This window comes from Protopterus annectens, chromosome 1.part1 (genome assembly GCF_019279795.1).
Source record: "Protopterus annectens isolate FY-2018-M chromosome 1.part1, PAN1.0, whole genome shotgun sequence".
Lineage (NCBI taxonomy): Eukaryota > Metazoa > Chordata > Ceratodontiformes > Protopteridae > Protopterus > Protopterus annectens.
This window is the reverse complement of record NC_056726.1, coordinates 417,331,225-417,355,644: the sequence shown is the minus strand read 5'-3', so window position 1 is coordinate 417,355,644 and position 24,420 is coordinate 417,331,225.

Sequence of the window (24,420 nt, the reverse complement as noted above, 5' to 3'; positions counted from 1 at the left end):
AATGTCTTTTTGATGTACTGAATACTTAACCACCAGATAAATGCCCCATTGGGGTTGTTTTTTTTTTGTTTGTTTTTTTGGTCTTGTATTTTAATTTGCTACCCAGAGTTCATGTCATCCAAGAAGGGGAAAATGTCAGTGTGGGAGGCAGATTCCTCATAAGGATCATCGTGAACAGTGCCTTTTTCATTTGGGTGCTTCCCACGACCATACCTCTTGTAGTATCTATAAGGCATTTGTGACTAAGACACTCAAAGGCTGTTTGTCTTCCTTGGCCATTTATCCTGAAAACCAATAGCTTAAACAGGGTACCATGGCAGAATCCTTTATTTCCGAGTACTCCTGCTAGATAAGAAGAAGGTCAAGAAGTCTCAGCTGGATTCTTTAGCTGTCCAGCCTCTACCAGATGTCCATCTAGACGTGGGTAATAGCTCTGTAGGTTGTACTGTGTCTATGTAAGATTCCTCTGCCACTACCCCATTGGAGGCCAGCATGGATATGTCCTGCCACACATCCTCTGAGGGTCTACAGGCATTTACTATGGACATCGAGGGGGAACCGCAGTTGATTATCTTGGAGGGTCCTAGAGGGATTCCACAGATATTAGTCAGGGAGGAGGTTCCAGGTTCTCTTATCGAATTTTTTCAAGTTTCAGAACCTCCAGTATTTGTTAGGGCTGATGTCCCTTCCCAGAAAAGACAAAAACTGAAACATGCTTTAGTCCATCCTAATGATCCTCAAATGGAATGGCATGAGTTTACTCAAGGCTTGTTTTCTGCCTTGATGGCCCTAAAGGCTCCTTAAAGGTTTTCAGTACCTGCTCCTCCTTGGATCTCTACCCCTTCTAAATGGCTTAGGGAACTCAATTCCTCTGACGAGGATTCAGTGTCTGATGAAGGGTCTTTGTCCTATTCTTCACAAATGCCTTTACCTTTGACTTATGGTTCTGACAAAGAGGAGTCTGCTAGCCCTGAGTTTCCTTGTGAGAAATTGTCTTTTGGGGGCACACTTGCTAGGATGATGGAATACTTTAAGTGGGATTCTTCTCAAGTGTCTGATATTCAGAGAAGATATTATGAGTTTCTTCAGATGGATACTCCTAAGCCATCTGCAGTTCCTGCTATGTTGGCTGCCTTATTAGATACTTTCATTGCTGCTTCCAAGTCTCCTGATTCTCAGCCTTCTTCTACTAAGAAACCTGACAGGTTCTATAAGGTTCCTGAGGATTCTCAGTTTTAATTCAAATGTCCTTCTGCTGATCCTGCTGTGATGTCAGTCTCTTCAGAAAAAAATGTCTAAGCTTTTGGCCTCTTCCAAACTTTTCCCTTCTGATAAGGATAGTAGGGCAATGGAGAGGACTGGTAAGAAACTTTACACTGCTTCTACTTTGGCATTTAGGGCTGTTAATTACCAGACCCACATGACCAGGTATGCTCTGGCCTTGATTCCTCCTTGACTCTGAAAGCAAATCCTCTGCCTTATCTTTTAGGTTCTAATTTTCAAGTGGCTTGTCACTGTAGTGAAGCTATGATGCTGCTGATGCCTCTTCTAGGGCTACAGTTTTTGGGTTTGTCATGAGGTGTTATTCTTGGCTTCTTCTTCAGTTGCTGCCTGAGAACATTAAGGTCAAGTTGTTGGATGCTGCTTTGGTAATAAGCATCTTTTTGAGACTGCTGCTGCTGACATGTTTAAATATGTTCAAGAGAAAGGCAAAGCCTTGCAGGACCTTAAACATATTTTTGTCTCTCTTATCCCTAAGCTCCAGAGGAATTATCTTCCCAGATCTGCTTTTGTTTGCAGGCAACCCCACCAGACCTCCAACGGCAGGAAGACTGGGAGGAAGGCCTCCTCTACTAAGGCTTCTCAGATTTGTGTGGTCCAGAAAATTCCTTTATCTAATAAGCTTGCTTCTCTTTGACAATTCACTCCAATTTGGTATCTCATCACTTCAGACTCTTTGGTTCTTTCTATCATCCGTCTGGGTTATTTTATGGTATGAAAGTCTCTCCCTCCTTTTTCAGGGATTCCTCAACCTCCTGCAGAGTAACTTCCTCACTTTCCAGAGGTTCTAGGGTCCCTGGTGAGCCAAGGAACCATTCACCTGTTCCCCTTTCCCAAGTAGGAAAGGGTTTTTATTCCAGGATGTCCCTGATTCCTCAATAGGAGGGCATTTGGAGACCAGTTCTAGATCTCTTCTGGTTCAGCATCTTTTTCAAGGTCCCTTCTTTTCATATGCTTACTCTTTAAACCTTGTTTCCTCTTTTATTACTCCAGGCTTGTCTGGTGTCCTTGGATCTGTAAAATGCTTACCTTCAGATCCCTATTCAACCTATTTTCAGGAGGTTTTTATATTTCTGTGTGTTTTCTTTTCATTGTCAGTTCTCTGTTTTGCCTTTGGCCTTTATACTGCCCTAAGGGTATTCACAAAATGCCTAGCGCCTGTAATTACTTTCTGCAGACTCCAAGGTATTCTGATTTTTCCTTAACTAGATGACCTGTTGCTTCAGGCACCTTCTCCCAGTTGCCTGTTACAGGATCTGAAGTTCACCATCTTTCTTCTTCAAAGTCTGGGGTTTATTGTCAACTTCCAAAAGTTTGTCCTGACTCTCTGTCAGGATCATGTATATCTGGGATACAGGATGCATACAGTGCCAATGTTGGTCTCTTTTTCGCATCCAAAGGTTTTGTTATTGACAGCCTTCTTTCAGTCTCTTCTTCCTCTGACTGCCATGCCAGCCAGGGAGTTTCTTTGAGCTCTGGGATTCATGGCTTCTTCTATTCTAATGCTTCCTCTTGCCAGACTGCTACAGTGGTACCTCAAATCAGTTTGGCTGCAGCATTGTCACCCTCTAGATTTTAGTGTACCTCTCCTTCCCTCTCTAAAGAAAGAATTTGATTGATGGATTCAAATTTGAGTGGTGGATTCAACTGTTTGCTCTCAGCCCAGGTTGGCCCTTTCAGCCTCCAATCCCTTCTCAAGAACTATTCACCGATACCTCAGAGACATGGTGGGGGACTTCTTTTGGTCACCTCTACATTAAGGGTCTCTGGCCAAAAATCAGCAGTTAGACCATATCAACATCAAATAGATGAGAGCTCTGATTCTGGACCTTCAAGCTTTTCACCCCAATGTCCCTCCAGGCCCCATGAAAGTGTACACAGATAACACTACAGTGTGATATGTCAACAAACAAGGAGGAAAACAATCTTACCCCCTCTGCAGGATGGCTCTTCAGGCTTTGGTGGTGGCTGTCAGTTATCTGTTAACTCTTCAGGCAGTATACAGTCCTTCAGAGCACAATCTAGTGGCAGACTCTCTAAGCAGGTCCAAAACACAGGCTCATGAATGGATGCTTCATAAAGATGTGTTTCTAGACATTGTCCATTGGTGGGTTATTCCTCAGGTAGGTCATTTTGCCTCTCCTCTGCACAGGCAGCTTTCTCTCTTCTGTTCCAGACTGCCATGCCATCTGGTATGGAAGACAGATGCCCTTTCTTTTCCTTGGAAGGAGATATTTATGCTTCCCCTCCTCTTCCTCTATTTCCAAGAGACCTGCAGAAAATTCATCTAGATTCTTAGAAAATCTTGCTAGTGACTCCCTTTTGACCAAGACAGCACTGGTTCCCCCTCTTAATACATCTGGCCAGGGAAAATCACCACAAGTTACCTCCCCGGTTAGATCTCCTCATACAGGACAAGGAGTCTCCCATCCATCCTCACTTGTCCAAACTGTTCAACTGACACTGTGGTTGATAGGGTTTTGATCTCTTTCTGGCACCTCTTTTCTGAGGATGTGCTCAGGGTTTTATAGGAGGCAATGAAACCCTCAACCAGGAAATCTTATATGTCCAAAAAGAAAAGATTTTCTGTCTGGTGCTATGGTCTTAAGCATAATCCTTTTTTGGTGGGGGTCCCTCTGGTTTTCTCTTATTTGTGTGAGTTGCTCCAGTTTGGCCTGGCCTTTTATTCTGTGAAAGCCCATTTGTCAGCCATTTCTGCTTGCCTTCCCTTGAATCCTCTTCTGACTTCTTATTGTGAGGTTGAACAATTTCTTAAATGCAGCCTACATATTAGGCCCCAAGGAAACCTATTCCTCTTCCTTGGGACCTTAATTTTGTTTTGGTAAAATTGACTCAAGCTCCTTTTGAGCCTGAAGATTGTTTCCTTGCAACTTTGTACCTGGAGAACTGTTTTGCTGCTGGCTCATACTTTTGCTCAGAGGGTTTCTGAATTACCACAGAAACCCAAATAAATAAAGTCAGCAAACATACTAACAGCTAAACCAATGAAAGAAAATGATGTGGGGGAGACATAACTGTTAAAAAGTTATAATCTTACACGGCTATCAATTATTTAAAATGGCTGAGGGACTATTTTTCATTAAAATACAGTGTGAATATATAGTTATAAACTACTAAATGTAAAATTTAAACTGCAGAAAAATACAGCTGTCCATATGATGATAAATGAGGCAGAGCTGCTTAAGTCTGCATATATCATGATTATGTATATGATTATGTATTATGCGTCTATATTACATAATCAAACTTTTAAAAGTTTGAACGTCATATGGTTGACACCATATGATCAAATTTTCAAAAGTTTGAAAATGTAATAAAAAAATAAACCAAAGATAAAACCTACCTGAACGGCTTAAGCAGGGGGGCACCCCCCCCCGCTCTTTAGATACACCAACTCCGAGATCGCATTACAGTGCAGAAAAGGGAAATCTTCCCATTCTGCACTGTATGGAGATCTCCGTTGAAACGTTCAAACTTTTAAAAGTTCGATCATATGATGCTCTAACTTTTAAGAGTTTGACAATGTGATATAGACCCTGTATTATAGTATTGCCACATTAAGACAAATATATAGCAGTGCCATTTAAAAATTGCTATATCTCACAATGTAGCAAGTCTAGTGCCTGTCGCTAGTGTACTTGTGATAAGTAAACCATTAACATTGTTCTTACTTTGCTGCTGTTTTGTACAGAATAAGAGTTATTGTTTTGGTACCAAATTAAATAAATGATAGTGCATCCTGTCCCTGATATGTATGGCACTGCTATTTGACAGGACTAGGATTGCTACTTTTCACTGTGGCTGAAACTGAACCAAGGCCACACCCTCACCCCCTCCCCTAACCCTACCCATCTCCTCCCCTCTTTCCACCTACTTTCTGTCCATTTCATGATGTTATAATCATGTCAGGAGGTGCAGGAATGTCCTCTTTTCCTCATTTGTGTTTTTTTTTTCTTTTTTTTTTAAAGAAAAGCATAACAAATCTTCCAATTAAGTATGATTTTCTTTAAAAAAACATAGTAAATCTGCAAATACAGGAGTATGAACAGTGTTTTCTGGACTACTGGGCAATCAGTTTTATTTCTGGATAGTCCAGGAAAAGATGGATAGGTGGCAACCCTAGACAGGACTCAGTAACCAAAGGTGTGCATCATGACAGCCCATTTTATAAGTGCAATAAATGGAGATGTACATGGTACAGTTATTAGTAAACACCCAGGGGTGTTGTGAGTCATGTCTAAATGTTGAGAGCCTTTACAATTTGTAGGCATGTGGTAATACCTGTACCATACAGACTCCTTGTGCGTTATTGTATATGCAGTCATGTTTTCTATACCTGCTCATTTGTGGAGCCTGTTCCAGCATCGTTGAACATTCTGTTACATAATAGTGTGTTTAAGCATAACTAAGTTGTAGCATCTGTGCCAGCACTGTTTTCTTATATGCATTAATATGATACACTGATTTGTCTAACTTGCAGTACTTGTGGTCTGCATTGTGTCCCAACTGCTCTTGTGTGCCTCCTTCCCCTCCTTACATGTTGTTTTCTCTAGCAGAATCTTCACTTTGGATTGTACTAGCATAGCATATAGCTATGTTACAAATGCTGTATCTTGCTTAACATAAAATATACACGTTCCTGTAGCATATCTAACTGCTATGTCTCAGATCTCTGCTAACATAGAGCCTCATTCTGCCCTTACTTTATCTATTGACACAGCCTGATAGCAATTAAGAATTCTGAGACATTGTAGCAACTGTGTTTTGCTTACCGGCTACACCTTACTGCTACTAACAAAATCCACCTGTGAGACATGTAAATACTTATCCTAAGTGGAGACAAATCTTTCACAGACCACAGTTAAGATATAGCATATTTCTATCCTACTGTAATCCAGCTTTAACACTAAGCCCCCATATGCTGAATCATTGAAAAAGTCCTTTTGCAAGCCTGCTAGGCAGTGCAGTCTTAGACCTAGACCTCAGCTACATACTCACACATTACCACTATTTATACATCTACATCCACTATCTTTCCCATAAACATGGGTCACTGAAGCTGCATGCCTAAGCCCTTAAGGATACCAGAGCATATTGCCATCCAGGCCGAACAAGACAGGGATGATGGGTAGCTGTCCTTTAGGTACTAGAACTTCAGATGCCACTAGGGGCCTTTGATGCATTTACCAAGAGCACACTTACAACCTGGTTATGGCAAGTGTCACAGTGAAAGACCTTGGATGTTCCTCCCTGGGGTGATTTATTTATTTATTCCAGTTTAATTACCGAGGAGCTCCACTAGGCTTGAGGGCCCGTTTTCAGTGGAGGCCTGGGGAGAAAAGCTCCACAGAACAAAGTTTATTAACATGAACATTTCAAAGGTAGTTTGTAATACAAGCAATGGGTTTCTTCAACAAGAATAAGACAAAAACAATTACAATTTTTTGTTCAGAAAAAAAAAATAAAAACAAGCTTATAGCATAATAGCTAGAGCTTACTATTTAGTTACATATACGAATCAACGGTTGAGAGTGAGGTTAGGAAGGAAAAAAAAAAGGTTAGCCTGGAGTGAAGGGGGAGGAGGGCTTGAGAGGTATGGGTGGAAGAGTGCAGTTGCATTTCCTGTTTAGGTAGAGGTAGGAATGAAGTTGAGTTTTGAAGTTATTATGGTTGTTACAGGTCCTTAGAGAGGAGGGTAGAGCATTCCATTTTTTTGCTAGGGTAAAGGATAAGACAAACTGGCCAGCTGGGCGCTTGGGTTTCTGAACAGTGATCAGGTTTTGGTGAGAAGATTTAAGGGGTCTGAGGGGGGTATAAGGTTGTAGTATGTTGGATAGAGCAGGGCAGTTAGTGGGTTGGAATAGTAATTTGTGGGCTGTGGTTATTTGGTGAAAGTCAAGTAGGTTGGGTAGTTCAAACCAGTTTAAAGAATGAAGGGAGGTACAGTGATGAGAGGAGGATTTGGCATTGGTAGCAAATCTGGAGATTTTGTTGTAACAAACTTCCAGTTTGGAGGTGAGTGTGGAAGATAAATTAGTGAGCAGAGGAGCACCATACATAAGAGAAGGAAGGAGCTAAGTAGAGGCAAGAGTTAGTCTGGTGGAAGGAAAGAGGAAGTGGTTGTTTCTGTAAAGTATGCCAAGTTTTATGTGTGTTTTTTTTTTGATGTTTAGCTGGATATGAGTGTTAAATTTTAGTTGATTATCAATTGTGACACCAAGAAGTTTGGCAGAGGGTACTATCTTGATACAGGAGTTATTCCGGCTGGTAATTTGAAGAGAGTTATTATCAAGAGGGGAGGATTTTGAGGGGGAGAAAAGAAGGATTTTAGTTTTGTTGGCATTTAGTGAGAGGTGATTTTGGAGCATCCAGTTTTCAGTGGTTGAGAAGGCATTTTGTGTCAGAAATTGGAGCTCTGTTAGGTTAGTGGCGCATCAGATCAAAGTGGAATCGTCAGCGTATTGCACAATTTTGGTGTTAGGAATGGCTTTGTGGAAGTCATTAATAAAGATATTGAATAGCAATGGGCCAAGTATGGAACCTTGGGGTACTCCAGTGGGGGTAGGAAGGAAAGAGGAGGTGGCTTGGCCCCATTTCATGGCTTGGGACCTGTTTGAAAGATAGCTAGAGAACCATGAGAGAGTTTTTTGGGAGAGGGTGAGATTAGAGAGATGGCTTAGAAGGTGGGTATGGGAGATGGTATCAAAGGCTTTGGATAAGTCCAGAAGAACAGAAGATACCATATTACCAGAGTCACTGGCTGAGTTGACAGAATGTAAGAAGGAGAGAAGGGCGGAGTTAGTACTATGTCCTGGGCGGAAGCCGTGTTGGGTAGGAGAGAGTAGCTGGTATCTGGTAAGAAATGGCAAGAGCTGCAGGTGGATGCATTTTTCAAGAATTTTGGAGATGGGGGAGAGGATGGCTATGGGGCAGAAATTGGAGACATTACAATTTTTGCCACTCTTGTGGAGTGGAAGAATAAATGCAGTACGCCACAGTTTGGGTACATAAGATTCAATTAGTGATCTATTGATCAGGATGCTGACAGGCAGAGCAATAGCATCTGAAGATATTTTTAGGAAGGAGGACGGAATGCTGTCAGGGGCATTGGAGCAAGACTTAAATTTATAAAGAATTTTCTTTATTAGATTGGTGGAGATGGGTTTGAGTTTGAAATTAGTGTGGAGAGAGGAGGGAGGGGGAGATTGAGCAGGGAGGGGAAGAGGGTTATTGTTGGAAAAGGTCTTAGTTAGCTCAGCGATAGAAGAGGTGAAGAAGGTATTGAATAGTGAGGCAATTTCTGGGTCAGATTTGCTAGCATCTGGACAGGGGTTGTTTTTGTACCTGGCCTGAGGAGGGAATTAATAGAGTTCCAGAATTGTCTGGGATTTTTTGCATGATTTTCTTGTAGTTTGATGTAGTAAGACTTTTTATCTCTAATGACTTGTTTTTTGGCTAGGTTTCTCAATTGTTTATATTTAAGTAATATTTCTGGCTGTTTATAGCAGAGGTAGGTTTTCCACGTTTTATTCCTTTGTAGCATTATCTTTTTTGTATCTTTGGTGAGCCATGGGGTGGTCTTTGTTTTAACTCTTTTAGCTCTAATTGGAGCTAGGGAGTTAAGGACAGTTAAGAATGTAGAATTGAAGTAGTCAACGGCTTTGTCTAATGGTAGTATTTTTAGGGGGTTCCAATTGGTTAGCTTAAGGGAGTCAGAGAAGGTAGTAGGGTTAAAGTTAGATAGGTTACAAGTATGAATGTATTGGTGAGAGTGTGAGGAAGTGGGAGTAGCTCGAAGGGTGAAGGCAGGGAGGTGGTCTCCTAATGAGCCAGGAATGACACTGGATTTTATGACTTTGTTAGGATGAGATACTAGGATCCAGTCTAGTATGGAGCCTGGAGGGTTGGTTTTGTTAGGCCTAGTTATGGAGTTTGTAAGTTGAGTGAAGTTGAATATATTGATTATTATGGTGGGATTAGGGTTGATGATTTTTCCCCAGTCAATATTTACACCTCCCATGATGTATGTTTCTAGCTTAATATTGGATGAGATCCAGGAGAGTATGTCTTCCAGGGTATTGGAGTTGATACCAGGAGGAATATAGAGGCAAATGATACAGGTGCTTTTATGGATGTTTATTTTTAGTAGGCCAATCACAAGTTCAGCATTAGAGAAAGAAGGGATGGGGTTAGGGTTTAACTGTGTTGCAGGAATATGAACTGAGCTGGAAGTTAGTCAGTGTTTGCTGAATTTTGTTATTTGCTAGTAATTACAGGTGTGGGGGTAGCCACATTCTTTGATTTCCTGTCCTTGCCTATTTAAGTGGAACAGTGTGAAATATTTTCTGCTTAAAAACCTCAGCTTTGGACGGCTAAGAACTTGCTGTATTTAACTGGACGTATAAGAGAATTTAAGTACCTTTATCTGCACCTTTTTTCAAAAAAATACAGTATTTAAATTGATTTTAACTGTGTTGCAGGAATTTTAACTGAACTGGAAGTCAGTCAGTGTTTGCTGAATTTTGTTATTTGCTAGTAATTACAGGTGTGGGGGTAGCCACATTCTTTGATTTCCTGTCCTTGCCTATTTAAGTGGTATAGTGTGAAATATTTTCTGCTTAAAAACTTCAGCTTTGGCCGGCTAAGAACTTGCTGTATTCAACTGGACGTATAAGAGAATTTAAGTACCTTTATCTGCACCTTTTTTTTCAAAAAAATACAGTATTTAAATTGATTTTAACTGTGTTGCAGGAATATTAACTGAACTGGAAGTTTTGACTCTGTTCTTCAGTTAGTCCCACGCACCCTCCCTGTTTTTGTTTTGGTGTTAATCTTAGTGGCCTTGAAACTGCCCGCCCCTCTTGTAAATTTGTGTTTGGATACTCCTTCTGGGCCCATCTCATTTGCTCACTCAACTGAGTGCAGTGAGATCATATTCTGATTTCAGGCACTCCTATTGTGTACAAAGAGAGCATCTGGGAAACAGAAAAAAAAATTAGGCTTGTTTCCTGCCTTTCCTGTTATGTGGTATAGACTATTTGTAGGCTTCTGAGCCCCCAAGCCCTTCTGTGTTGGAGGGAAGCCTTCTAGCTTAGTTTTTTTTCTTATAACTAGCCATTTTTCTAGTTTCAGCACTCAAATCTGTTTCTTTGATCTCAGCACTTGTTCAGAAAAAAAAAATGTCATCTGCTTTTACTGTACTTGTGTTTCTACCTACTTTATTTTACTTTTGCATCATCTTAAAAGTACTCAATTGTATTTATTACTGCTTGGTGTAACTCATTCTAAGCCTTTTGGTTTAAACACTTGGGCTTCGGACCAGTTGTTTTGCACTGAGAGGGTTTGTGGTCTGCACTGTAGTGGCAGAACAGGTAGCTTATATCCTTCTAGGTTGGGAACTGCTGATTGAGGGCTCAGTGTCTGTTATTCTAAAAGTGTATTAATTCTGGTTTAAGCGCTTGGGCTTTCAGGCCAGTTATTTTACATTAAGAGGGTTCGTGGTCTGCACTCTTGTGGGAGGAGAGGCTGGACTCTGCCCTTCTGAGCTGGGAATTTCTGGTTAAAGGCTTATAGTGCATGCATATCTGAACTGCTTCTTACTGAAGTTGGTGCCTTGTTTGCTGTGGCATAGACTGGATTCGGGCCTGCTGGATCTAGCTTTGTTTGTGTAACTTGAGCACTAATCCAGGCATTCTCTAAAGTATTCAATTGTATTTATTACTGCTTGGTAGTAACTTGATTAAAGTGTAGCTATCATTCTAAGTGTTTTGGATTAAGCACTTGGGCTTCAGACCAGTTGTTTTACATTAGGAAGGTTTGTGGCATGCACTGTGGTGGCAGGACAGGTAGCTTTCATCCTTCTAAGTTGGGAACTGCTGATTGAGAGCCCAGTGTCTGTTATCCTTAAAGTGTATTAGTTCTGGTTTAAGCACTTGGGCTTCAGGCCAGTTATTTTACATTAAGAAGGTTCGTGGTCTGCACTCTTGTGGGAGAAGAGGCTGGACTCTACCCTTCTGAGCTGGGAATTTCTGGTTAAAGGTTTATAGTGCCTGAATATTTGAACTGTATCTTACTGAAATTGGTACACCTTGTTTGCTGTAGCATAGACTAGATCCAGGCCTGCTGAATCTAGCTTTGTTTATATGCTTGTTGTTTGTTTGCTTGTTATTTCCCTGGAACACTAATTCCACCTAAAACATGGCTTCTCAGTGCTTCTGTGGATCACTAGTGATATCTGCATTGCTTACTGTACTTATTTCCTTGTTTCACTTGAAAGAAAGTTACTGTTTGTCATTTTTGCATTTAAGTTACCTGTAACACATTGCACTTAAGTTACCTGGCACTTGCTCACTAAAGCAATTATATAAGTCAGCACTAAAAATTAAAAGCACTACACCCTCACTCCCCACTGGCCCTTGTTTTCAATTATTAAGGAATTCCCAATATTATTCTAGCATGTCCAAAGGTCAGTTGTCAATCTCCTCTCTGGTCCAGCTGGTAAATCTGGGAATCTTGAGGCAATGTTACAACTGCCTCATGTACACAGACAACCCTCTCCTCCTCCCAACAAATTCCAACACATGTGAGAGATGCAACCATATAGCCAAACTGGAGGCTAAGCTCTCTCAACTCAGTACTGGCATGACCAGTCAGGAGGAGAAGGAAACCACACACACTACAATTCCAGTCTCACATAGACTTACCACGGCAGCAAATCAAACACATAATCACACAAAAACATACTCGGAGGCTCTAAATAAAGATCTGCCTAAGCAGCAGAGACCTCCAAAGCAGACACCCAAGCAACCGCTACCCCAAAACAAAACACGTGCAACACATATCTCACAAAGTCAGTATGTCAAACAGTCACAGCCCTTAAGACTAAACAACACACCTGATACACTTGTAATAGGTGACTCTATCGTCAGGCACACTGATGTCCCGCTCACCAGGCTGAACAAGGAGAGGGTCATGGTGAGCAGCCTGTCGGGCGCTAGGATCCGCCACATAACATAAGCACTCAGGTCACTCCAAGGCAAGTACAAATATGACTCGGTCATTGTCCATGCTGGTGTGAATGACCTGAGACGTACCTCCCTGGACTACATGAAAAGAGACATAAAGGAGCTCTCTGAGCATGTAGCCCAGGCCGGTATGACCCAGACCTTGAGTAGCATCTTACCCTCACCAAGAATGATGCCACAATATGAAGACAAGATGATCAATTTCAACAATTGGCTTAAGTACTGGTGTCATTCAAAGGGGATCCAATGCCTGTCAGCTTGGGATGATATACTCGACAAGCCACGATGCTTCGCTAGGGATGGCTTGCACCTGTCACCCCTGGGCTTTCAGATATTGGCAAAGGCTCTTGCTACCCCCATAGTGCCTTTTTTAGGCAAGGCTCAAAAGACAAACCCACCTCCATAGGTATCACAAGGGATAAGAAACTAAGAGTAATGCTACTCAACGCCAGAAGTCTAAACCTCAAGATGCATGCACTCGAAACTCTCCTTAGCATGGAGAACATAGATATCTGTGCAGTAACAGAAACCTGGTTCAGGGATTCTGAGAGCACCCCAGCACTACCAGGTTATACCTCATACCATGCCTTTTGGCCCCAAAACTTGGACCGAACCACAAAAGGAGGGGGAGTATTGATATTCATCAAAGATACCCACACCTCCAGGTTGGTGGCAAAGCACGAAGCATCAGAGACTATCCATGTGCAACTAACAGTGGGTAAAACTGCCTTCCAGTTTATAGCCTGCTACAGACCACCCTCCCAAACCCAGGAACCCCACTCGGCCTTCCTGAGAACACTGGAAAATATGAAGGTCTCTCCAAACACCATTATATTGGGAGACTTCAACTACCCAAACATAGACTGGGAGCATTACTCTAACTCCAACACTCTAGCCCAAAGGTTCCTAGAATTTATAAACTCAAATGCTATGGAACAACTTGTTACCACTCCCACAAGAGGGGAAAACATACTGGACCTGATCATCACCATCATGGGGACTCTATGCTCCAGACCAGAAGTGTATCCCTCACTGGTAAGATCGGACCATAAACTAATCTCACTGGATATTCACATCCCGACCCCACCCCCTGCCCAGAAAACCACAGTGAAAAACTTCTCTAAAGCAAATTTCACACTCCTCAAAACCGAGGTGGAATCTTTCAAAGCCCCCGGGCCTGTGGAAAATACGGCCCAGACTGCAGAATCCTTTATAAATGCATTCTATGAACACCTTCAGGAATGCATGGATCATGCGATCCCAAATAAAACCAAGACCCAATCCTCCAAAGGCAGATGTCCTGTCTGGTGGACCCCAGCCATAAACAAACTATACAATGGAAGGAGGAAGCTACTAAATGATAGAGCAAAATCCCAAAAAGGGAAGGCATCACTGATCAGTATTAGCAAAAAACTACGGGCACTCATAAAATTGTCTAAGGCCAGCTTCAAGAGAAAAATTGCACAGGACACTAAGGATAATCACAAGGCTTTCTTCAGTTATATTAGGAACCTGGGTGGTAATTCCCAGATATGCTCAGAATTAGTCCAGAATGACAAAAAATACACTGAACCCACAGACGTTGCCAACATCCTAGCTGACAGGTTCAGCGCAAACTTCTCCCCCCCCTCCCCACCAAAAGGGCAAATATCTATCCCAGCATAGTGCTGCCCCCCCTGACATCTCAGATGCTCAGGTAAGAGCCGCCCTCTCCAAAGCAAAAAACACAGCATCAATGGGACCAGACGGTGTCCCAGGCTGCGTCCTACATGAACTCCAAGAAGAGCTAAACCCAAACATAAAACTACTGTTCATTCTCAGCCTTACTACAGGATATGTGCCCAAAGAGTGGCATACAGCAACAGTAGTCCCTCTCCATAAAGGTGGTGCCTCAACGGATCCTGGAAACTATCGCCCCATAAGCCCGACTAGCTTGGTCTGCAAAGCTATGGAAAGGATCATCATGGACCTCATAAATAAAGATATTGGGGACCTACAGACACTGGATCCTACCCAGTTCGGCTTTGTTAAGGGCAAATCCTGCCTCTTAAACCTGGTTGATTTCTTTGAAACAGTCACCAAGGCCATTGACGAGGGGAAGGTGGTCCACACAGCCTACCTGGACCTCGCAAAAGCCTTCAATACAATACCCCACTCGGACATTATAGATAAGCTCACCAGCTTAAATATAAACCCCTATGTCACTAGATGGATTGCAAACTGGCTCAAGGACAGAACCCACATGGTTAGAATTGCTGGAGCCATGTCAGACTCCAAACCAGTTACAAGTGGTGTCCCACAAGGCTCAGTCCTGGGACCTCTCTTGTTCGGTATATATTTCCCGGAGGTACAAGCCAACACGGAAGGACTGTGGCTGACCAAGTTCGCAGATGACTGCAAACTGGGCACCATAATCGACTCTCCAGCCGACACAAGCATCCTCCAAAAGGGCCTCATAGAAACAGACAACTGGTACCAGAGCCACGGCCTCAAGCTAAATGCCAAAAAGTGTATAGTCATCCCCTTTGGCAAAAACAAAGTGCCCACAAATTACCACATAGGTGGTAATCCATTAAGTACAGAAGAAGTAATTAGGGACCTGGGGACCCAAGTTGATAGCAATCTCTCATTTGACAACCACGTGGCCAAAGTGGTTAGAAAAACATTTTATATAGCCCACCTAATCATGAAGGGATTCACATCTAGATCAGGGGAGGTCATCGGGCCTCTTTACTCATCCCTCATCAGGCCCATAATTGAGTACAATGCCCCTTTTGGGATGTACCTTACCAGACACCTGCAGCAACTGGAAAGACCCCAAAAGTACCTCACCAAGAGGATCAAAGGGCTCAAACAGATGCCATATGCTGCCCGGTTAAAGAAACTCCAGCTCTACTCAGTGGCATACCACCTGTTCAGAGGCGATCTGTGCCTGACGTATAAAGCCATGCCCATCCCGGAATTAATGGAGATGCTGCACCTCAGAAAATCCAAATCCCATCGAGCTACGCGCTCGAGAGACTTGAACCTCAGCACTGAAATAAATAGGACATGCTGGAGGGACAGATTCATAACCCATAGGCTCCCTTCACTCTGGAATAAAATCCCAGTCCAGGTTAGGCAGAGCCCCTCACTGACTCTCTTCAAGAGGAATCTTGATGAATGGATGGGAGATCGTAGGTTTACCCCGGGTATCACTTCTGTGTCACTGTTAGACAGAGGCACAGTATACTAACCTCGAAAAAGGGCATAGCAAAATAAATTTAAAATGGGTGGCAAAAGCCAAACACATTCTGGCTAGGCTTATAAATGCACTAGGGCAGATAGCCTAGTATGAACTTATGAACCTATGAACCTATGAGTGATGGACAATTTGTTGGAGTAGATTAAAGGTACACCACTACCTCTTCTACTTGGGTGGTCAGATCGGAGAGAGTGAAATCCAGGGGCAAGGAATTCAGAGTCACTTATATGAGATTTTTGCCAGGTTTCAGACATGGCTACTTTGTCTGGTAAGTTATGGCTGAGCCAGGCATGGAAGAGGGTTAATTTATTTATTAAGCTTTGGGTGTTGATGGTGAAGAATTTGAGGTTTTTACTTGAGGATTTGGTGTTGGTGCTGGGGAGATTTGTAAGAGAGAAGTTTGGTCCAGGATTGGGGTGGATGTCACCGGCTAGACAAAGGTAAATGGGAAGGGAAATATGTTTATTAGGTTTGTATTTGGATAGAAGAGACTGGTAGAGATTCAGTTTGGGTTTGTAGTAATTAGTAGAGTTTGGGAAAACTTTTACTTTTAGGAGAAGGATAGGGTGGAGGGGAACTAAAGAGGCTGAGATACTGTGATAGTGGGATGTAGGGATGTTGTGAGGAGGAAAAGGGGGAGGGAGTAAAAGGAAATCAGTAAAGGAGGTGGCATGGTAAAAAGGTAGTAGAATGAAGGGCAATGATATGGAGATAAGGATTGTATAGGGAATGGTGGGCATGGTAGTGGAGTTAGTCAGAAGAGATAGAGAAGAGGGTAAAGTGATATTAGGTGGGTGGGGGAGTGGTAGTGAGAGTCAGGTGGGTTAGAGGAAGGGGTGGGGTCAGGAGGGTAAGAGGAAGGGGAGGGGGGAAGGTGAAAGAGGATTGGTTGGGGAGAGGGAGGGAGGGATTTGTAGGAGGAGGTTTAAATGTAGGACTACTTGGGGTGGGTGGGAATTGGGAGCAGGGTAAGGGAGCGGAGTGAGCCCGGAGGGTGAATGGAGCGGGAAGAGCTAAGAAGGCGGGAAGGAGCAGAAAAAAAAACAGAGACCTGAGTCTGGAAAAGAGAGCTACTGCTAGGGTGCAGGTATTCTGGTTACTAACTTTGGTTTTCCCGTTATTTAAATTTGAATTTTGTGTTTGGTAGGTTACACTCTTTAGAAAAAGTGCATGAGTGTGTGGTGGAAATACCACTGATTCACTGGAGAAGGGCAGAGATACCTGTAGGCAGAGTAAAATATGTGGAGCAGCAAAGAAAAAGGTTTATTGGTCTTTTATCAGGAGTATGCTGCCACCTAGTGCTGAAAGGAGGGAGGTGCACTGAGAAAAGAGGTTCCTCTAAGAAGTTAGGTTTAGAAAGTTAGATAGAGGCAGTGAGGGGACTATGAGAGTAGACTGTAGACCAAGGTTGGGTAGGGGCAATGCAACGGCCTTTGGTAGGCTACCTTCAAGCACACCAAGGTAGGATGCTGCTCAAGTTTAGATAGTCACTAGTATAACATGTATAAGACTAATTACATACACTGAGTTTCTTTAGCAATGGGGAGGCAAGGTCCCAGTATATTTAGTGTAGATCAAAAAGATTGTCCACGGACGACTTCTCTTAGAAAGGAGGGATTTTCTGTTAAGTAGTTACAAAGGGGGAACATCTGAGGGAGCAGACTGAGTTTCTTTAGCAATGGGGAGGCAAGGTCCCAGTATATTTAGTGCAGATCAAACAGACTGTCCACGGATGACTTCTCTTAGAAAGGAGGGATTTTCTGTTAAGTAGTTACAAAGGGGGAACACCCGAGGGAGCAGACTGAGTTTCTTTAACAATGGGGAGGCAAGGTCCCAGTATATTTAGTGTAGATCAAACAGATTGTCCACGGACGACTTCTCTTAGAAAGGAGGGATTTTCTGTTAAGTAGTTACAAAGGGGGAACACCCGAGGGAGCAGCGGTAAGCGAGAGCAGCAGCCCAGACACAGGTCTGATGCACAGGAGGATAGAGGGTGCGTGTGGCCTAGATTTAAAAATAAAGTGATGAAGAGAGATATGGCTGAGCTCTTAATGTACATGACTGAGGCTTGGAAAAAGCTAGTCTTAAGCAGCATCTTGCTTTCACAGATAATGGTGTCACAATTCAAGATAATGTAATTGACTTTAACAATTAGCTTAGTAACTACTTTCATTCTAAGGAGATCTACTGTATCAAAGCCTGTCATTTTATCAGTAGCAATTCCATTGAATGCTATTAGATTGAAGAAAAGCTGTTGTAACAACTTTCACTGAAAATTGCTCTTTTTCTCCTCTGTTGTGCAGCATTAAAGTAGGAATATATAAATTTGGGGGTGTGAGAGGTGTCCCTCAACATGTGGGGGTGAAGGAGGCTTATCACCTCAAAATAATATTCCTTCTAGGATCACTGAAAGTTGTTTTGGCAAGTTTTTTTTGATTTACCCGCATTCAGTAGAATTGCAACTGCTGGATTATTATGTTTCACAGTTTGTACAAGCAAGGAAAGCAGTGGTCAGTGGTCCTGCCTGCTTTGCTAATGATGGACTACCCCTCAACTCCCAGGGTTTCTGCACTTTGACTAAGGTATTTTCTACCTTTATAGGGCCTCTTTTTTAGGCAGAGTCAATCTTGTAGATAACAAATGAAATCAGTCCTAGATCAACTTGGGACTGCTTTATGCTAGAAGTTTAAACAAGAAAATGTCCAGCCTTGAAGGCTTTCCTGACCCTTGAGGACATGCATGTATTTATTAATTTTATGAAATTTAGTTACTCTAAAATTATGCATTTATTTATTTAAAAAAATATATACATATATATATATATATATATATATATATATATATATATATATACATACACACACACACACATATATATATATATATATATATATATATATATATATATATATATAGACAGGAGTGCTACAGAATCCTGAAACCCAAAAATCCTGAAGACCAAAATCCTGAAAGTTCAAAATACTGAAAACTCAAAATACTGAAAACTCAAAATCTTGAAAACACACAGGATACCAACACTTACTATATTCCAGCACAAGTACATACAGAAACATATTTCCCTTCAACTATATGCAGGGGGGGCAAGCCCCCTTACACCCCCCATGTGGGGGGCTGCACACCCCCCACACACACCCCTGCTACTTAAATATATCAACTCCGAGATTTCACTTCACTACACTAAGTGCAATGTTGGAGTTGATATATTTAAGTAGCGGGGGGGTGTGTGGGGGCGCAGCCCCCCAATTGTGGGGTGCAGGGGGGCTTGCCCCCCTGCTTATACTTGGAGAACAGTAATATAGTTTGTGTTTTATTTGTTTCTGTATGTACTTGGGCTGGAATATAGTAAGTGTTGGTATCCTGTGTGTTTTCAGGATTTTGAATTTTCAGTATTTTGAACTTTCAGGATTTTGGTCTTTCAGGATTCTGTAGTGCTCCTATATGTGTGTGTGTATATATATATATATATATATATATATATATATATATATATATATATATATATATATATATATATATATATATATATATATGGGTCTATGTTAAATGTTCCAACATCCAAAATGTCGAACATTACATGGTCGAGACCAAATGTTCGACATTTGGATGTTCGAACATAAAAAAAAAAAAAAAAAGAAACAGAAAAAAACACTTTAACAGTGTAGGCAGGGAAGCAAGCACCCCTGCACCCCACACACCCCTCCTACTTAAATATACCAACTCCGAGACTGCACTTCAGTGCAGAAAAGGGAAATTCTCCCTATCTGCACTGTACGGTGCCATTGAAATCTATCTTCGAGCACTCAGAATTTCAAACGTTTGGTCTCAACCATGTAACATTCGAAATTTTGAGCGTTTGAAGATTTGACAGGTACCTATATATATATATATATATATATATATATATATATATATATATATATATATATATATGTGTGTGTGTGTGTGTGTGTGTGTGTGTTAACTGGGATAGTCCAACTAAGCTCAAAAGAGCCCCTTTACAGTAAAGTTTGGGGAGAAAAGCTCAGTAACACTGAGTGTATAATTTTAAACATCAAACTATTAACTATCAGTAACAACAGATGTTTTCCAAGAACTAGTACAATAGCAACCTAATATACAAACATACAATTGTCCATCAAAGTGATTTGGTAAGCAAAATATTCATTTTAAGCAATTATACATCTGGGTACATTGTTTAGGGTTAAAGTTGATGAGAGGTAATCATGTTATTTAGTTGGTTTATAATTACTTGTTTCTAATATAGTGAGAATACTTCCTCTTGGATGTAGTGCATATCGCTCTTTCAGACCCTCTGAAAAGAGGGAGATGCATCTATATTCATCTGTAGTCCTATAACCTCATAGTAAATTTAACATGACAATAATCTTGAACTTTTGGATATTCTGGCAAAAATAAATAAGTCCAATTATTATTACTGCCAACTTCAGAATTCCTTCTGTGTCTCCTGTTTCCCATGATATCTTCTTCAACCAGCTTGGGTCTATGACAATTGCTCATAATGCAGTCACATTGGGCAACCTCAACTACCAGTCTAGTAACAAGCAAATATACGCAACCAACACCATATGAGTACAGTGGGCCCTGAATTGTATTGCTGACAACTCCAAATAGTGCCCTCTCCAACTAGAAATCCCATCTCCTTGAATTTATACTTAATAATAAACATTTGCTTGTTCCATGGCTAAGATCTTCTCCTCCATGATTAAACCATCAGGACATCATTTTCTCCATAAAAAGCTATACCCATGGCTCCAAGCTAGCCTTATGTTATTCAGAGATTTCTCTGTGGTAGACCTTGTAATTCTCTCAGATGACCTAATGAAATGTAAAAGAATGCTCTCCAGGGACCCTGCAACAAAAGCAGCTACTTATAGCCCTGACTTGTGCACTCACCTCAACTCTGTCACTGAAGCACCTGAGCTGATCCATCATACATATTATTGGCAAATTTAAGAGTAAGGGCCTTTGGTAGAATTCTAGTATCGACAAACTCTACAAGAAAAGAAAAAAAAAGTTTCATACTAGAGAATAAAATTAAATCCCTCACTGCAGAAATAATCGCAACATGGTCCGCAAAGAACTCAGTCATAAGATTAAAAAGATGCCGAAGGTGACAAAGCCAAGTATGAACTAAACACTTCCACATTTTGGAAGGATAATCAGAAAGTTTTCTTTAACTGTATTATGAATCTCAGAATAAATATCCAGTATTGCACAGAACTAATCTCTCAACAAGAAGACATCATTAATATGCTAACAGGTACATTAATTTCAAACTTCACGCTACCCCCATTCCTGCTTCTGCCTTTACGCCTCAGTCACTGCCTTCCCCAGAATTACACCATCATCATTATCATCCTCATCGACCCTCTTTTTTTTCCCATTTTCTAAATGGGTTTGGGATGTCATGTGAGTTGTTACCACCTCTCTTAGTTCACTGCCACTCACCTACTTTCTCTCTATGCCTGATTGTCACGTGTTCTCTCACACAATTTAGATTTATAGAGTAAGTGGTAGGGATAACAAGGTGAGGATGGCATCTGGATGGATAGGTTGGCAGGGGTCCACATTGGCTAAAACTCAGTAAAAAAGTCAATATATGGAGACAGATTTGGAGAAGGTGAAGTAGACTGTTATGGTGTTGAAGGGGGAGTCAGCAAATACAGATGGTTTTCAATGGAATTCTATAAAACATGAAGCAAGAGGTCTTGGAGCAATTAATAGGTCTGCTTAACAAAATAATGTGGGAGAGTGTATCAGAGTGTTTTCAAGAACATCTGGGCAGACTACCTAAGCACATCAAATGCAGTCTCTCATGAATGTATGTTGAAAAGAGTGGTCTTTCTTCAGAGGGTCCACCAGTGTGGTACACCAGAGATAGATCTTTTATGTCCACTCTGAAATGCCAACTAAGGCTGTTTTGCTGTAGGATTACCTGCAAAGACTGGAGAAAGGATGCATTTTCTTTTCTACGGAAAGGACAATTCCTTTATGCCTTTCCTCCCTTTCCACATTTCTAAAAAGTCCTTCTGAAGATTCAGCTAAACAATCTTAAATTCTTCTGGTGACACCCCTTTTGCCAAAGTCAACATTAATTCTCCTTTCTTTTTAACTTAGCCAGGAGCAATCACCATACATTACCCCATAGGATGAACTTGCTCACACAACAACAGAAAGGCTCTCTAATTCATCCAAATGTAAAGACACTTAGTATCACATTCTGGATGATAAGCTTTTAATTCCTTTCAGGTACCTTTATTCAGTGCACATGTTAAAAGTAGTAATGGAGGCTAGAAAAATTGTAACTAGAAAATCATATATTTCAAAAATGGAAAAGATTTTGAATTTGGTTCCTAAAGAGGGGACTGGCCCCATATCAAGTAGGGATATCCTATGTGCCCAATTATTTGTGGGAGTTGCTCAATTCTGGCTTGGCTTGTACCTCCTTTAAGGCACATTTGTCAGCCATTTCAGTTTATCTATCTATGGGTCCCACCTCTTTCTTCGCATTCTGAAATCAAACAGTTTTTAAAAGGTGTCCTGCATATCAGGTTTCCCAGAAAACCTGTTACTCCTCTTTGAGTCCTGAATTATGTTCTTGAGAAATTAATTTTACCACCCTATGAACTTTCTTCTGCATTCTTAAAGTTTTGTACATGGACAACAGTTCTTCTTCTAGCATTATCCTCAGCAAAAAGGGTCTCTGAGTTGCAAGCCTTCATGTCTGTTCCACCCTTTCTGGTTTTCCAAAAGGACAGGGTGTCCCTTAGAGCTAACTCATACTTTATGCCTAAGGTGGGCATTAAAATGTCTCTGAATCAATTTATTCATATTCCTGCATTTTTCATAACCTCAAAACAAACCTTAGAATACTCACCGGGTGCAGCTTAATTGTTCAGCTATGGTGCCTCTTGTGTCATTGTTCTTGTGGTTTGTTGTTAGATGTGGTGGGTCAAGGGTGTTCAGCTCCACTAGTTTGGAAGTCTCAGTCCCCAGCCATTATAGACTCAGTCCTTAGCCACAAAAAAGTGGCTATAGAGAAACTCCAGACTAAATTTCAGACAAAACCTGTGTCAGATCTCAGAATTGAAGACCTCAGATCAGTCCTTAGAAATCCAGACCTCAGTTAATCCAGAACTCAGATAATACCCATGTAGGTCTTACAGACAAAATAACAGACAAAAAGCAGTGTTGAATCCTTCAAAAGAAATCTCATCAAACACTCATGTCATGTTGTGTAATAAGTCCTTTATTGAAGCTTGCCAAAACGTTGTCCAATGTGTTAGAACTGTGAAACTGCAGCTTTATTTATACAGACAAAAAGGGGGTGTGTTGCGCTAGCTTTGTGTAGGGGGCGTAACCTTTATTGTGATAGGCCACAGGAAAAAGCCCGGGAAAACAAACGTTCTCCCTTTGTTCAAAATTACAAACAACTGAATAGAGTTAAAATTTAATTATATAAAAGTTTTAAACTTCTATGAAAAAGTCAAAAAGTCAAAAAGTTTCAAAGTATCAGCTTAAGAATAAAAATACTTTTTGTGAAACATAGTCCTGTAAAATCGTTCCTAATTGAGTGATGGCCTGATATTAAACAAAAGTTGAAAAGAAAATTAGTTACATCCAGTGTTAAAGTCTAGTTGATTGGACACTTGTGAAAATTTTGCATGGAGGAGTTACAAAATCTTCAAAAGCTTAGCCACAGTATATTGGTGATGTGAAAATAGATCGTTGATATAATTAGATCGTAAACAGTTAGAATAGATTTGTAATGCATGTTTTATTTATGGTAACAAAGAGTGACTGTGTTTCTGTATGCTACTTAAAAGACTCAGAAAGCAAGCTAGAACTCACTTAAATGAAGAATGGAGTGTGGAATAGGTATGCCGCGTGTGTGCGGTGTTTTTTGTAATGAGGATCTTAAATGAATAAAGGACTTGCATGTGTGTGTGTGGCATGGCATTATGTGAAAAAGCATGCTAAAAAAGAAAATAACTAAATTGAATCCAAAAAACAGACTAAGAATATAAGGGGGGTACAAATGTGAGGTTGGCATAATGGTTAAGGTGTTTACCTTACAAGCATACAGGGTTTGATTCTTACATAGGATAATTGATTAGGCTTTAAATGGTCCACAAGGGCAGTTAGTGTAGTAGTAATCTATGAACCTATGAACCATCTGGAGTCTGTGCTGCTGCTACAGCTTCATTCCTATAATTAGATAGCATAGTGGGTTAGAGTCCTCACTTCGCATGCAGGCATTCACAATTCGAGTACCAAGACAGGCACTTTATTTTCCCCGGGGATCACTCCAGTGGCTCTACTTGACAGAGGCACTGGGAACTAATGTTGGGCGGCATGATGCCAGGGCACTTCTATGGGCTAGGCTTGTAAAAGCTCTAGGGCCATTAGCCTAGTACACACCTATGACCCTATGAAATGAAAGAACATGTCTGGTGGGAAATAGCCATGTATGGGGAATCTGTGTGTCTGCACTATGCAGCTCATTAATTTTTAGCATTCACTAATAGAAATAAGTCTGAGTGAGCCTGCCGTTGGATGTGTGGCAGGTCATTACCACAGGGATAGTGTATTCCAACATGACAAGCTTTTGCGGTTTTTTAAAAAATCACATGATGGACTAAAAAAAAAAAAGATTTAGAGAAAGTAATAAATAAATTTAAAAAAATGTATATAAATCACAAGAACCCTTGGGTTTCCATGTTCTCAGTGAGAGCCCCGGTAAAAATGAAAGGCTAGCTAGCACTGTACCTTGTTTCAATGTGGAAAAACAAGGGTCTAAAGAAGGGA